Below are 15,123 nucleotides of genomic sequence, written 5' to 3' on the forward strand. Positions count from 1 at the left end.
AATGCCCTTTTTTTAACCGTTTCGTTCCCGTTTGAGTTATCGGCCGTTTCAGCGAACAGCACGCAGTATGTCAACCGCGTTTTTACTGTTTATCCGTCGTAGCAAAATGGCGATGGCCATTTAATTTTTAGTTATGGACCACCGTTTCTCTATGGCGTATTTTATAGACCTTTCTCCGCGTCCCTGTTCTTAGCTGTCTTATCTTCCGTCGATTGGGACTGACGTATAGTCGTTTTAACTCCTCTCTTTGTCTTCATGTTTCACAGTTTTGACATGGGCGGGTATGGCCCTATTTGTTTTTGCGCCTTAAAACAAAACAAACAACAACAACGACATACGGAAGCGTGGGCCTGGCTGTGAAGCGTGGTCGGCTAGCCTAGTGAAAAGATGACCGCCCGCGGTAAGCGGGAAATCCGGGTTCGAGTCCGGATCCGGTAAAAATTTTCGTTGTCGTCATTCCATTACACAGCTGATGGTTGGCTATATTCGCAAATGTGAATACATTTCATATTCAAAGAAGTAAATACTTCTTCATGTTAGGTTTTCCTTTTGTTTCTCTGCAGGGCGACCCTAGCAACTGCCGAGACTGTAGACAATAACTTTATTATGTAGTGTACTTTTGTTAAATGTTTTTGTATTGCAATTGTAGTTTGAATATGACATTCATACCTCGAAATATGTTATTAAATAATTTAAGTCAATAAACTTTACGACTTGCGTTATCTCAAATACTTTTTCGTATCCTTGGAACAGTCACAGTCGCTTAAGTCAGTATGGCTTTACATCACTGAAAGCTTTCCCAGCAAAGTTTAAGCCGTTATAAAGGGGAAAGTTAGTAACAGGGGGAGTTGGAAAATAAGTTTCTCATGTCGACTATAGTCAGAGTTGTGTGTGATAGGAAAAAAAGAGGGGGGGGGGAGAGAGAGAGAGAGAGAGAGAGAGAGAGAGAGAGAGAGAGACATTAGTCTCCTTCAAAGTAGGAAACAGAGGGAAGTCACTTGGTGCGAGATCAGGACTGTAAGGCGGATGGTGTAGGCGCTTCCAACCAAGAGTTGCAATATGGTTTTGGTTTGCCGTCGCTGTGTGTGGTCTCGCATTGTCATCCAACAGCAGAACACCAGATCTGGGAAGGCCAGGCCGCTTTTTCCGAATCACCTCTTTCAATTTCGACAGAGAGGCACAGTACCGCGCAGCATTGATAGTTGCATCCTCCAGAAAGTCCAGCAGCAAAACTCCTTTGGCGTCCCAGAAAACGCTGATTAGGAGTAGCACTTAACCTGCAGACGAAGTGCTTTTGTCTTTCTTTCGGACAGGTGATGACGGATGTTTCCACTCCATGGATGCGGACTTCGATTCGGGCGTGTAATGGTGGACCCACGTTTCATCCCCCGTCACAATCCGAAACCGAAAGTCATTGCCAGATTCATGGTAACGCACGAGCTCTTCCAGGCAGAACGCCATGCGTTGTTCAATGTGCGCCGGGGTCAGTTGGCGGGGCACCCATCGTGCTGACACCTTCCTGTATCGAAGAATGTCGTGGATGATCTTGTGAGTTCGCTAATATCCGATTCCAAGTTGTGCCGCTACTCCATCTATGGTGATACGCCGGTTCGCTTTAATCATGTCATCCACCTTCCCGACATTTGCATCTGTAGTGGCCGTGTGCGTCCGTCCAGGTCTCGGTGTGTCCTGCACACTCTGACGTCCATCACTGAATTGCTGACATCTCCGCACACCTGACCCATACACCTCAACAAGGCAGTTATGAATTTCTTTGCCTGATACTCCACGTGCCCATTCACAGCGGATAACAGCTCTCACTTCCACCTGTGACCACGATTCCAAAACGCACCTTCTCTCCAAAGCTCCGGGAAAAGACTGAGCGGCTGGCCCGTGCTTTGCGCAGGCACTGCGACAGCGCCATCTGCTTGATCGCGGTCGACCTCTACCCAGTGGTGTATCTGTGTCTTGCACGTGCGCGTTCACCTGCCGTGTCGTCTTTCGCCCATATCACACAACTCTGCCCACAGTCGGTAGGGGAAAATTATTTTCCAACTCCCCCTCGTATATTATTGTCCATGAATAGTGGTCCGGGTACTTTGATAATCCTCTGTTGTTGCACCGAAGCATTTTCTATACTGGTGTTATTTGTGTTGTACCAAGCTGACACATCCAGTCATTGCATTTCAATCGTAATCTAATTCCAAACGTTAATCCGCTATAGTGGACTATATTTTCTTGATTTATGTATTTTATTCCATTGCCTTACACTGTGATGTAATTTCATCGCTTCATATTTTCTTTAATTACGTAAAAAAGTAAATGTTTAATTCGCGACACAGTGCTCAGTGTCTTTAATCTTTCCCTAATTTTTTATATCAATCGTTCTGTCCACATTGATATATTCGCAATAGTAGGCTACACAAAAAATATCTGCCACTGCCCTAGCAACCAGATTTTACGTTTCTTTCAATAATTAGTTTTGAAAATGCACATAAATAATCAACAGGGTTCTGTTTCCGAAAGGTTCTAGGCATACTCTGAAAATTCAGAAGCATACTACGCATTTTCTGTTTCAGGAAGTCGTACTTCGAGAATCTCTACAATATGAGTGATGGATAATGTGCATTTTGAATCTGCATCGGGTAAACTGAACATTATGACACAAGGCTCACGACGTCACAACTATCGAACGACAGATACAGCTGTTGTACAACGCCATTACTTTGGGTCCTGTCGTTGCCGTCCCTATAGTATGAATTTACTTGGAATTTCTGTTGTTTCTACCATCAAGGACTATCTTTAATTTTCTTTAACTTCAGTTCTTAATTGTTGGTCTCGCATATATATATGTGATATCGCTGTGTGAATTTTCATTGTTATTACTTTCCCCACACACTAAATTTATGTATCGCATCCAAAAACCTGAATGCAATCGTTAGTTAAGCATGTCCGCGGCTTGTAATTGCCTTCCTAGCGTTTTACTGATGTCTTAAAAGTAAAATTTGTGCCCAAACACGAAAAACTTTAACTCGAGATGGACGATAGTGTGAAAAGGAATAAATCCACGCCTCGCTATTCCATTTTATTTCGTATTTGTGTAGTATTTCAGCACCTAAGTCTGTTTATTACTTGTGATTTTTTGGGCTGCCTCTTGCAAAATATCGTCCCACACAACGAAAATTTACACTCCTCTGGCACTGTTTCGGGTATGGTGACATTATATGCAGTAAATGTTCTCATATTACTGAGGTTATAAGCTGAAGAAAAAACGTAGTATCTTACTGTCGAATTTACCCGCTAAAAATGTTAAACTTAGATCTACAAGGGTGACTTTTCGTTGTTACGTACCTTTCCACTGAATGAATGTTTCATCCACTCGGCAGGTAACACACACTTCCGGGAACACAATCACCGACGCCAACGACTGGAGCGCTCGTGAGTAACACCTCTCGTTAGCAATTAAGCGTTTGTGACTGGTGCTAGGCAACAGTGCGGCTCGTTTCGGTCCATAATGCATTGTTGAGGACACGTCGATCGGTGCGGACTAACAGATTTCATCTGGAGCCCCGCTTCACTACTCAAGCTCTTGAAGCAGTAGCAACAGTTACATTGCCCGAAGAGGATCATAATAACGTATATTTGACGCAGTAGTAGTAGACGTACTGCTCTTCCTGTCAGAATTCACACCTTCAGCGCCGCGTGACGGGTACAGAAGGAAATTTTCAGCTCAATGATTATCTTAAAAAATGTGTTGCAAAACATGAAATACAGGGCGGGGGGGGGGGGGGGGGGGGGAGGGTAGCGCAAATAAAAGAGGCCCGGACGAGTGGATTCGATTGGACTTGAATGTATCAGGTAAGTGCTAGAAAAAAGGTAGATAAAACAGAGAATCAGCACTTCCTCGCTGAACCACCAAGCCAAGAATATAGAAGTAACGTAAACACACAGATACGATATAATATTATTATTATACTTCAGGCCAGCACAGACATTAATCAAAGTAGTACAGTGGTTAAGATACTGGAAACGCAATCAAGATGTTCAAGCCTCCATATGGCCATCCGGATTTGGGCTATTCGTAAATCACTTAAGGCGAATGCAAGAATGGTTCTTTAGAAAAGACCGCGGCAAATTTCCTCGTCCATCCTCGTCCAATCGCAGCCTGGGCCTCGTCTCTAGTCGTCCTTCCTTTGTTGCAGTACAGGTTTTTTTTTTCAGAGTCGTGTGTAACGTGGTGTAGTGCTGTTTATGTAATATATCTATCGTGACGCTGATCACTCGCAACTACTTCGATTGTAAACGGTATCTGTCACCAAGATAACGAAGAGTGCAACCCGTTCCAGTCGACGACGTTCGTTTCCGTCGTGGCAAATGCTGGGACGCAGCAGTCTCCATTGCTACCGTCTTGTGTGTAGATTACCTTTGATAACCGTGGGAAGAGAACATCTGTAACGAGAGAGAGGCTACTGTGCGAACGGAAACGTACACGTCTTACTCTTCCAAATGAACGTAATCCTTATTGTGTCTTAGGAACTTGGAGTAATCTACTTGGACTGTGTGGGCGTCTGGATGTCATCCGTATCAGATGCTACGACTGCATGAGCTAGACATAGATGTAACGGCATCACTTTGTTTTATTTCTAGGTTTACACTGGTCTCACTGTTAAACCTGGTGCTGGTATCCATGTCAGCCATATGCTGAATATTGGAGTAATTTTCCTAGGAGATAAAGGTGGTAAGCCGTCGTTTCACGAACCGTGCATTCCAACGTCAACACTGAGGATGCCAAGTTCAGTGCGCTACTGATGGCACATAAACGATGCGGCTTGTGCATTTGATACTCGTGCCTCAAGGTGGTAAAAGCGATAGCAGCGTAAGGACATCGGCTTATCAAAGTTCCATTATAAATAATGCGATGCAAATCTAATATAGTTTTCCAGGTAAGATAAAAATTATTTGATTATTCTCACTTTTTGTAAAAACCCTAACTTCATTCTTACTTGACCATTGTTCTTGTTAAAAAAAAGGCTGTTTATAACCTGTGAAATACAAAACTTGATACAAGATAGAGCAAAATAACTTACTGCAAGTAGTGCAAGCTGTCATGTTGGTAAAGCCAATCGATCAGACTCTCTCCTCAGAAAGAGAGCACTTATATTTACACAACATCGAATACTATAGAATATTCGTCTATTAAACTAGTAAGAAAGTATGAGAACTACTAGGAAACACGAAAGTTTGTAAAAAAAAATATTAGGATCCAGTGGGATTCGAACCAGACTAACTCTACTCGCTATGCTATACCAACCATAAATGATTTTTTGCCGTACTTTGCGTCTTACCATATCCCGAATACTGTTATCGAAGATGTGTTATTAACTGACATTTAAGTATAACAAACTACTCCAAGAACAATGCATTTTTGATGGAGTCTCGATATTCTGTTGCCTCGGAACGGCATACTTCCATAATGCGCAATTTACAATAATTTTTTGACCAGTGATGTGATGTTTTCCGTAATTTTATTACAACAAATCGTACCGTTAATGACAGGTTTTCGAGAGATCAGCAATTTGTTGGTTCTTAGAAACGGCATATGTACATATGGGCTTCATTTTAAAACCATAATGGCGTCTCGCGATTCTGTACTGAAGAGACATGGCGTCATCTGGCGTAGGTGGTGTTCTTCTGTCTCACTGGCCTAGTTGAAAATGTACGTTCAGAATATCTGGCATGCTCGATACTGCACTACACGTTCTGAAAGGCTACCCAACGTGCTTTTTCCCGCTTTGAGGTCAGAAATTCCGCACACTTGATGCTCAACGTACGAATGCAAGGCCCGTATGCCGATGGCTATAGAACTTGAACATTACTCGTTCGTAAGTGTTTCAGGTGGATAATGATTTACAGATACAGGTGTCACTCCAGGTTCAAATGGTTCAAATGACTCTGAGCACTATGGGACTTATCATGAGGTCATCAGTCCCCTAGACTTAGAACTACTTAAACCGAACTAACCTATTGACAGCACACACATTCATGCCCGAGGCAGGATTCGAACATGCGACCGTAGCAGCAGCGCGGTTCCGGACTGAAGCGCCGAGAACCGCTCAGCCACAACGCCCGGCTCACTCCAGGAATCTGAGTAATATCGTCCAAGTATTCTGCCAAACAGAGCCAACCACTCCACACAGACCAGCCCGGTATAGCTAAACAAAATCCCACTCACCTTACAAAATGACTGTCTTTGCAGTTGACTGGTCTCATCTGTACCTAAGTTGAACTAAGCCGACTGCTTCCGTTCGCCTGCTCTGCAAACGGAAGTGGTAGCCTATCAATGAAAACTACCCATTCATTATTATGTAGCATGAAATACATTCTTCCAATATTACTTCATTCTGAAGGAGCTGCGTTAATATATCCGTCACGCCTCCAACGTTAAACTTTTCCGCGATTCTTTAGATACGGCACTGCCGCTTTCTTCCCGCATCATTCACGACTGAGATGTGCTCTGCCTCTAACGACCACAAGATACAGAAGGCAGTATACAATGGATCCAGGCTGAAATCCTGTTCCTAGACTTCTGTAAGGCCCTCGATAATGTCGCATACTGTCGCCTAGTGAGCAACATACGAACTTACGGGGTGCTGTACTACTTTAGTGACTGGACTCAGTAGTTATTAGCAGACAGTGTTCAACTTCTTGTTACTAACGGGGTGAAACCGTCAGGAAAAAAGTACACTGCCTGGCAAAAATAGTGAAGCATCCTGAAGGCATGGTCTGCTGTCAGTGTCACCTTGTACATGTATTCACCGTCGGCGGGGATGTAAATATTAGAGTTGTAATTCTCTGTGTTACGTAGACTTGCCATACGAGATCATTAGTGTTGTTCGCATTTGATGGTGTCAACAGGCCTGGTACGGTGTTCATGGACTGTGAACGGCGTCAGATGTTGATTAATCACAGGGAAGGACACAGACACGCCGCGTATTCGTGTGAGACAGCGTTATCATCATTTGCCACAGTTTGGCAGGGGCCTCTGTGTAGGTCTCCATTTGACCGGCTGGTCGCTCGCGAAATATCCTAACTTGTGAGGCGTTCGGATGTGACAGCGACCCGTTGTTGGACTGCACGGAAACGTGAGGGCGGGCATACTCGTCATCGAGGCCCTTGTCGACCGCGTCTGACCACAACAAAAGACGATCGCCGTACTGTGCATCACAAACATCGTAACCCTTTCCGTTGCTGCCTCTGGATCACGTGGTCCCGGGTTCTATTCCCAGCCGGGTTCTGAATTTTCTCCGCCCGGGGACTGGGTGTTTATGTTGTCCTCATCATTATATCAGCATCATCATAATTCGTGTCAGGGGCTAGATTGGACTGTGTGAATAAATAATTGGACTTTGTAAAAATTAGGACTTTGTATGGACGCTGATTACCGCGATATTGAGCGCTCCACAAACCAAACTTCATCATCATCATCGTAACCGTTTCATATATGCGCCTGTCATCTGAAAACAAGTAATGGAGTCCCTGCAACATTCCCTGTCATCTTGCACCAGCACTAAGCGAAGCAGTATAGCCGGCCAGTATGGCCGAGCGGTTCTAGGCGCTTCAGTCTGGAACCGTACTACCGCTACGGTCGCAGGTTCGAATCCTGCCTCGGTCTTGGATGTGTGCGATGTCCTTAGGTTAGTTAGGTTTAAGTAGTTCTAAGTTCTTGGGGACTGATGACCATAGATGTTAAGTCCCATAGTGCTCAGAGCCATTTGAACCATTTTTGAAGCAGTATATTACCGTCGCATACCTAGGCTGCCGTTAGTACTGCAACACCATCAGCTGTGTTTGGAGTGGAGCCGCGACTGGGAAGATAAACTGCTGATGAAACACTCGCATTGTGTTCAGCGGTGAACAACGGGTCTGCAGTACGCCACATGGCCATCGTCACCGAATATGGCGGCAACATGGGGAGAGGTCCCATTCTTGCCATGCTTTGGAGAGGCACTGCGGTATAACACCTGGCGTCATGGTGAAGGAATTCATTAAGTAGTACTTCAGGTTACAGCTGGTAGTGATAGAGGGAACTTAGACGGCAGAACAGTACGTCAGGGACATCGTGTGTACTCGTGTAATACGTCTGATCCGACACTATTATAGTGCTCTTTTTAAACAGGACAATGTTCCACCATACATGGCACATGTCTGTGTAAACTTCCTGTGTGTTCTTGAGGTACTCAGGTGGCTAGCAAGATCCTCAGATTTATCTACTAAAGAATATATGTGGGACCAGCTCGAACGCTAATTCCGTCCCAGTGCCAGTGTCCAGGACATCAAATAGTAGTTACACCAGATGCTGGTCATATTGCCTCATTAGGGGATATTGTTGCTGTTATTGTTGTTGTGGTCTTCAGTCCAGGGACTGGTTTGAGGCAGCTCTCCATGCTACTCTATCCTGTGCAAGCTTCTTCATCTCCCAGCACCTACTGCAACCTGCATCCTTCTGAATCTGCTTGCGTATCCATCTCTTGGTCTCCCTCTAAGATTTTTACCCTCCACGCTTCCCTCTAGTACTAAATTGGTGATACCTTGATGCCTCAGAACATGTCCTACCAACCGATCCCTTCTTTTAGTCAAGTTGTGCCACAAAATCCAATTCTCCCCCGATCTGTTCAGTACCTTCTCATTAGTTACATAATACATCCATCTACTCTTCAGCATTCTTCTGTAGCATCACATTTCGCAAGCTTCTATTCTCTTCTTGTCTAGGCTATTTATCGTCCATGTTTCACTTCCATACATACCAACACTCCATACAAATACTTTCAGAAACGACTTCCTGATACTTAAATCTATACTCGATGTTAACAAATTTCTCTTCTTCAGAAACCCTTTCCTTGCCATTCCCAGTCTACATTTCATATCTTCTCTGCTTCGACCATCATTAGTTATTTTACTTCCCAAATACCAAAACTCATTTACTACTTTAAATGTCTCATTTCCTAATCTAATTCCCTGAGCATCACCTGATTTAATTCGTCTACATTCCATTATCCTCGTTTTGCTTTTGTTGATGTTCATCTTACATCCTCCTTTCAAGACACTGTCCATTCCGTTCAACTGCTCTTCCAAGTCCTTTGCTGTCTCTGACAGAATTACAATGTCATAGGCAAACCTCAAAGTTTTTATTTCTTCTCCATGGATTTTAATCCATATTCTAAAATTTTTCTTTCGTTGCCTTTATTCCTTGCTCAATATACATATCGAATATCATCGGGGATAGGCTACAAGCCTCTCTCACTCCCTTCCTAACCACTGCTTCCCTTTCACGCCCTTCGACTCTTGTAACTGCCATCTGGTTTTTGTACAAATTATAAATAGCCTCTCGCTCCCTGTATTTTACCCCTCACATCTTCAGAATATGAAAGCGGATATTCCAGTCAACATTGTCAAAAGCTTTCTATAAGTCTACAAATGCTAGTAACGTAGGTTTGCCTTTCCTTAATCTATCTTCTAAGATTATTCGTAGGGTCAGTATTGCCTCACGTGTTCCATTTCTATGGAATCCAAACTGATCTTCCTCGAGGTCGGCTTCCAGTTTTTCCATTCGTCTGTAAAGAATTAGGGGATACACCGGATTTATTAGAACATTCCCAACCGAAGCAGTGCTTGGATCCATGCCAGATATGGCGCAACGTTATGCTGGTAACTTGGATCACACTGTCAAGTTCTTTGTAAATTTGACTCGGATTTGTAGTCACTGAAATAACATCACATTCTCTCTCAGCCTGTTAAGTTTCATTTCCTTTCCTCGTCCCCTTCTTGGTGCTTCGCTTAACTTCGAGGGTACCTCGTTGGAAGCGTTATAGACCCGTTACTGTAAATGATATGACGGATAACGTAGAAAGTTCGCAAGGCTGTTGGCCAAAATAATGATGCATATAGGTAAGTCGCAACGTCAGAAAATTGCAGCGAAATTCAGGAAGATCTGCAGACGTTGACGGTTGATGCAGGGATTGTCAGTCGATACTCAGCACAAATAAGTGTAGCGTACTGCTCATAAATTTGCAGACCGACCCATAGTTGTTAGATTACACTACTGGTAATCAGATACTGAAAGCAATATGAAATTAATCTGCATGAGTATCCGGTTTGAGCCGGCCGCTGGTGGCCGAGCGGTTCTGGCGCTACAGTCTGGAACCGCGCGACCGCTACGGTCGCAGGTTCGAATCCTGCCTCGGGAATGGATGTGTGTGTTGTCCTTAGGTTAGTTAGGTTTAAGTAGTTCTAAGTTCTAGGGGACTTATGACCTCAGCAGTTGAGTCCGATAGTGCTCAGAGCCATTTTATCCGGTTTGAGCTCTGGATTAAGAACGTCTGGGCGCTACCCACTCGTCTCCATAAGTAACGGCTTTGCACACTGTGCACCGTGACCAAGTTATGAGCACCGTTCCGCTCATAATTTGGTCACGGTGCTCAATGGAAGCACCATCACACCTGAAAGATACCTTGGTGTATTCCTTATTGAAGGATTGTTCTAATGTAAATGTACGGAACGTCGTAACAACCAAACCAGTTGATACTGCATATGCCGCTTCGGGATAACGTAGTGACACATCTAGGCAATACGCCCTGCCACTTCCCCCTAAAAAAAGCAAAGCTGTGACGTCAGCAAGCAAATTGATGCTAACGGAATTATTCGACGTCCAAAGTCCGACACTCATCGAATTCCTCGAGTACAGAAGACGTATTAAAGGGTACTTGCACTGTGAGATATCCCCTAGCCTCCGCAAGTCCATCAAGAGCAAACAACCTGGGCTGCTCAGGGAGTCATTCTGATCCACGACAATGCGCGTCAATGCTTCTCCAAGGTTACGGAAAGCGTAACGGCGAAGTTCAAGTGGGAGCAATGTGTGCGTCCACCCTAAAGCCCGTACTGTCACCGTGCGACTTCCATGTGATTGGCCCGCTAAAAAAAGCCGTCTCAGAGAAAAGCACTTCATATCGGACGACAAATAAAGGACATAACGAAGGAGTGGCTCCTGTCACAGCGATAGGAATTCTGGAAACCGGGAATCCTTCTGCTCGTGAAGCAGTGAGATAGTTGCGCTCAGGCCTCTGCTGACCACTCTTCAATAAAGTCCTCAGTTATACGCACAGTGTTCTTTCGGACCTTTTCTTTTGAGCAGCCATTATATTTCTAAGGTAAGGGTCACCTAATCATGTGGGAAACTGTAGGAAGTAGGGTTCATAAATGGAAGTCGGTATCACAATACTAATCATTTATTCAAATTCAAAACCAACGTGTAATTTTATTCCAGTGTGACTCTTTCAAAATAAACCTCATAGAGAACTAACATGAAATACCAATGTTAAGTATGTAGGATTTCGACTGGCATCATTAGAAAGACTGAAAGAAGAACTAGATAAGAGTTCCGTATCAGCACAACTCGCGTTTTCAAATAAATAAGAGAAAAAACCCAATAAACCTCGCATCCAAGATGCACAAACACGCAAATAAATGTGAGTGTAGCAGATCACAGACTCTGAAATGTTTAATAAACACTTCATGTTATAACAGAAAGCGACACATACATCATCATACTTCACGGGCAACATTGGACGACACCCAGGAAGCAAATGACAACTCTACGAAGTTATCTGTTATCAGCCCAAATTCTGTTGGAGGAACTTGTAACCAATGTGACGAACTAGAAAGTGCCTCAAAGCATGAAAAAAAAGGGGAACGCTGTACAAGTTTCCCTGAAATGACATACAAACAAGCAAGAACAGTTTATTAGGTTGGTACCGAGTCTGAACAGTCGTTTACTACTGGCTGACTGCATAAACAGTGTCTGGAAGGGGAGGCAGTACAAGAATTAGACGAAGAGAAATACTGTAGAGACGGCGCGAAACTTCTCATGTTTCATGGGAATGTGAAGAAAGGGTTCTTGTTGATATCTATGCTGAAAAAGCCTTGCTACATCTCAAGTGAGCACTTGGGCCTAAAGCACCCTTGGAACCGCACGTAAGGGAATTATTTACGGAAATACCAACTTCAGAATATGCCAAGGAGGCCCTGGGAACCATCCAACTTAAGGCAAGCTTTTTTGGTGCAACCTCACAATACCAGTGGGATGTATAGTTAGTACTTGCCGCATTGTATATGAAAATCAAAGGTAACTGAACTGACACAGAAGCGTGAGGCGATCTGTACTAGGGTCACCTTAAAGCTAATATCTGGGAGTATCGCTTCAGGCACCTTAAAGAGCAGAATGATCTAATGAAACTAGTAGTATATATAGCAGATGCTAGACTAGGATTCATTTGAAGAATTCTTCTATGGCGATGGCATTTCATACACAAAGGGAGTACTGCTCATCATTCTGAGACCCTCACCAGGGAGTTTTAATCGAAAAGATACACAGAAAAGTGCTTCAAAAATGGCTCTAAGCACTATGGGACTTAACATCTGAGGTCATCAGTCCCCTAGACTTAGAACTACTTAAGCCTAAGTAACCTAAGGACATCATACACATCCATGTCCGAGGCAGGATTCGAACCTGCGACCGTAGCAGCAGTGCGATTTCGGACTGAAGCGCCTAGTACCACTCGGCCACAGCGGCCGGTACAGAAAAGTGGTGTGCTACGTCGCAGGTTTGGTTAGTAAGCGCGAGATCGTCACGGAATTGCAAATGCAAGTCAAGTGGCCTATGTTACAAGAGAGGTATTATGCATGACGGACAGGTTTATTGTGAAAATTCCCAGATCATTCCAATGTCGGACCTCCTTTTGCCAGGCGAATTGCAGCATCTCGACGTGGCATGGACTCAACAAGTGGTTGTAAGTCCGCTGCAGAAATATCGATCCATGCCTCCTCTACAGTCGTCCATAATTGCGATAGCATCGCCGCTGCAGGATTTTATGCACTACCTCTCGATTAAGTCCCAGAAATGTTCGATTTTATTCATGTCGGGCGATCTGAGTAGCCAAATAATTCTCTCAAACTGTCCAGAATATTCTTCAAACCAGTCGCGCACTATCATCCATAAAAATCCCATCGTTGTTCATCGTCATCATCATCTTCTCAGCCTTTTCCCACGTCATGTGGGGTCGGTTGCTTTGCTGGATCCTTCTCTTCCGTAAATGCCTATCCAGTGCTTCTTCTGCGAGCCCTTCGTTGTTGTGGAACAATAAGTCCATGGCTGACTGCAAATGGTCTCCATGTAGCCGAACATAATCATTTTCAGTCAATGATCGCTTCAGCTGAACCACAGGACCGATCCCTTTCCAAGTAAACACAGCTTACATCGTTATGGAGCCCCACTGGTTTTCACAGTGCCTTGCTGAAGAATTGGATCTATGGCTTCGTGGGATCTGTGGCACAATCGAAACGTACCGTCACCTCTTACCACCGAAAGCGGGAGTCATTTGATGAGACCGCGGTTTTCCAGACGTCTAGGGTCCAACCGATATGATCACGAGCCCAGGAGAAGCGCTGCAGGCGGTGTCACACTGTTAGGAAAGATACTTGTGTCCGTCGTCTGCTGCCACAGCCCATTAAGCCAAATTTCGCTACACTGTGCTAACGGGTATGTTTATCTTACGCCCCACATTAATCCCTGCGGTCATTTGACGAAGTGTTGCTTCTCCGTTAGGACTGACAACTCTACACAAACGCCGCTGCTCTCGGTCGTTAAGTGAAGTCAATCGGGCACTGCGCGTTATTGGTGAGAGGTAATGTTCAAAGTCTGGTGTTCTCGGCATCCTCTTTACACTGTGGATCTCGGAATATTGATTCGCTAACGATTTCCGAAATAGAATGTCCCATGCGTCTAGTTGCAACTACCATTACGCGTTCAAAGTCTGTGAAATCCCGTCGGCCGGCCGAAGTGGCCGTGCGGTTAAAGGCGCTGCAGTCTGGAACCGCGAGACCGCTACGGTCGCAGGTTCGAATCCTGCCTCGGGCATGGATGTTTGTGATGTCCTTAGGTTAGTTAGGTTTAACTAGTTCTAAGTTCTAGGGGACTAATGACCTCAGCAGTTGAGTCCCATAGTGCTCAGAGCCATTTGAACCATTTTTGAAATCCCGTCGTGCGCCCAGAATCGGAAACGTTTTCTTATGAATCATCTGAGTACAAATGATCCCACTGCCAATGCATTGCCGTTTTACACCTTGTGTACACGATACTACTGCCATCTGTACATATGCATATCGAAATCCCTTGACTTTTGTCACCTCAGTGTAATATTGTATGAAGACTCGCACTGCCACGGCAAAGTGTCCCTCCCCCCACCTCTCCATCCCTCCCCCACCCCCCGGAACTTATTCTAGTAACTTCTGATGCCATTCCTACGGCGTCAAACAAACCCTACCTCAGGGTTGCGACAAGTATTACGAATCAAATTAAGTTTCATGTAATGTTAAGCATATATTGATGGCCAATTACACAGACAATTTAGTGTATGCAGATGACAGCAGGTGTCTCTCACCAACTGCTAGTTCTATTCGTAGGCAAATCACATTTATAACGTACATTGATTGAACTGATTTGAAAGGTGGTGGAAGGGTTGAGAACAAACAAAAGTAAAAATTACTAGTGAACTGGCAAAATAGATGGTCCAAATGGCTCTGAGCACTACGGGACTTAACTTCTGAGGTCATCAGTCCCCTAGAACTTAGAACTACTTAAACCTAACTAACCTAAGGACATCACACACATCCATGCCCGAGGCAGGGCTCGAGCCTGCGACCGTAGCGGTCGCGCGGTTCCAGACTGTAGCGCCTAGAACCGCTCGGCCACTCCAGCCGGCGGCAAAATAGAAATCAAAGAAACTAGTATTGTGATACATAGGAAACGATTCAGTTTGGTCAGAGAATTACGAAATTGAAATTGCATTTTGTCTATGCAAAGTATTACGAATATTACCGATGTATCTTTATCGATCGTATTGATTCATTAACAGTAAAGAAAATATCGGTTTTTAAATAAAACTATTTATCAGAATCTAGGTATTTTTACCTCTTGCTGCGACTGAAATACATGAATTACTTCGATAGGCCTTTCTAAAACAAAGTGTAAAAATTAAGATGAGCAGTACTCTCGTATTACACATGGCAGAA

Source organism: Schistocerca serialis, chromosome 1 (genome assembly GCF_023864345.2).
Source record: "Schistocerca serialis cubense isolate TAMUIC-IGC-003099 chromosome 1, iqSchSeri2.2, whole genome shotgun sequence".
NCBI lineage: Eukaryota > Metazoa > Arthropoda > Insecta > Orthoptera > Acrididae > Schistocerca > Schistocerca serialis.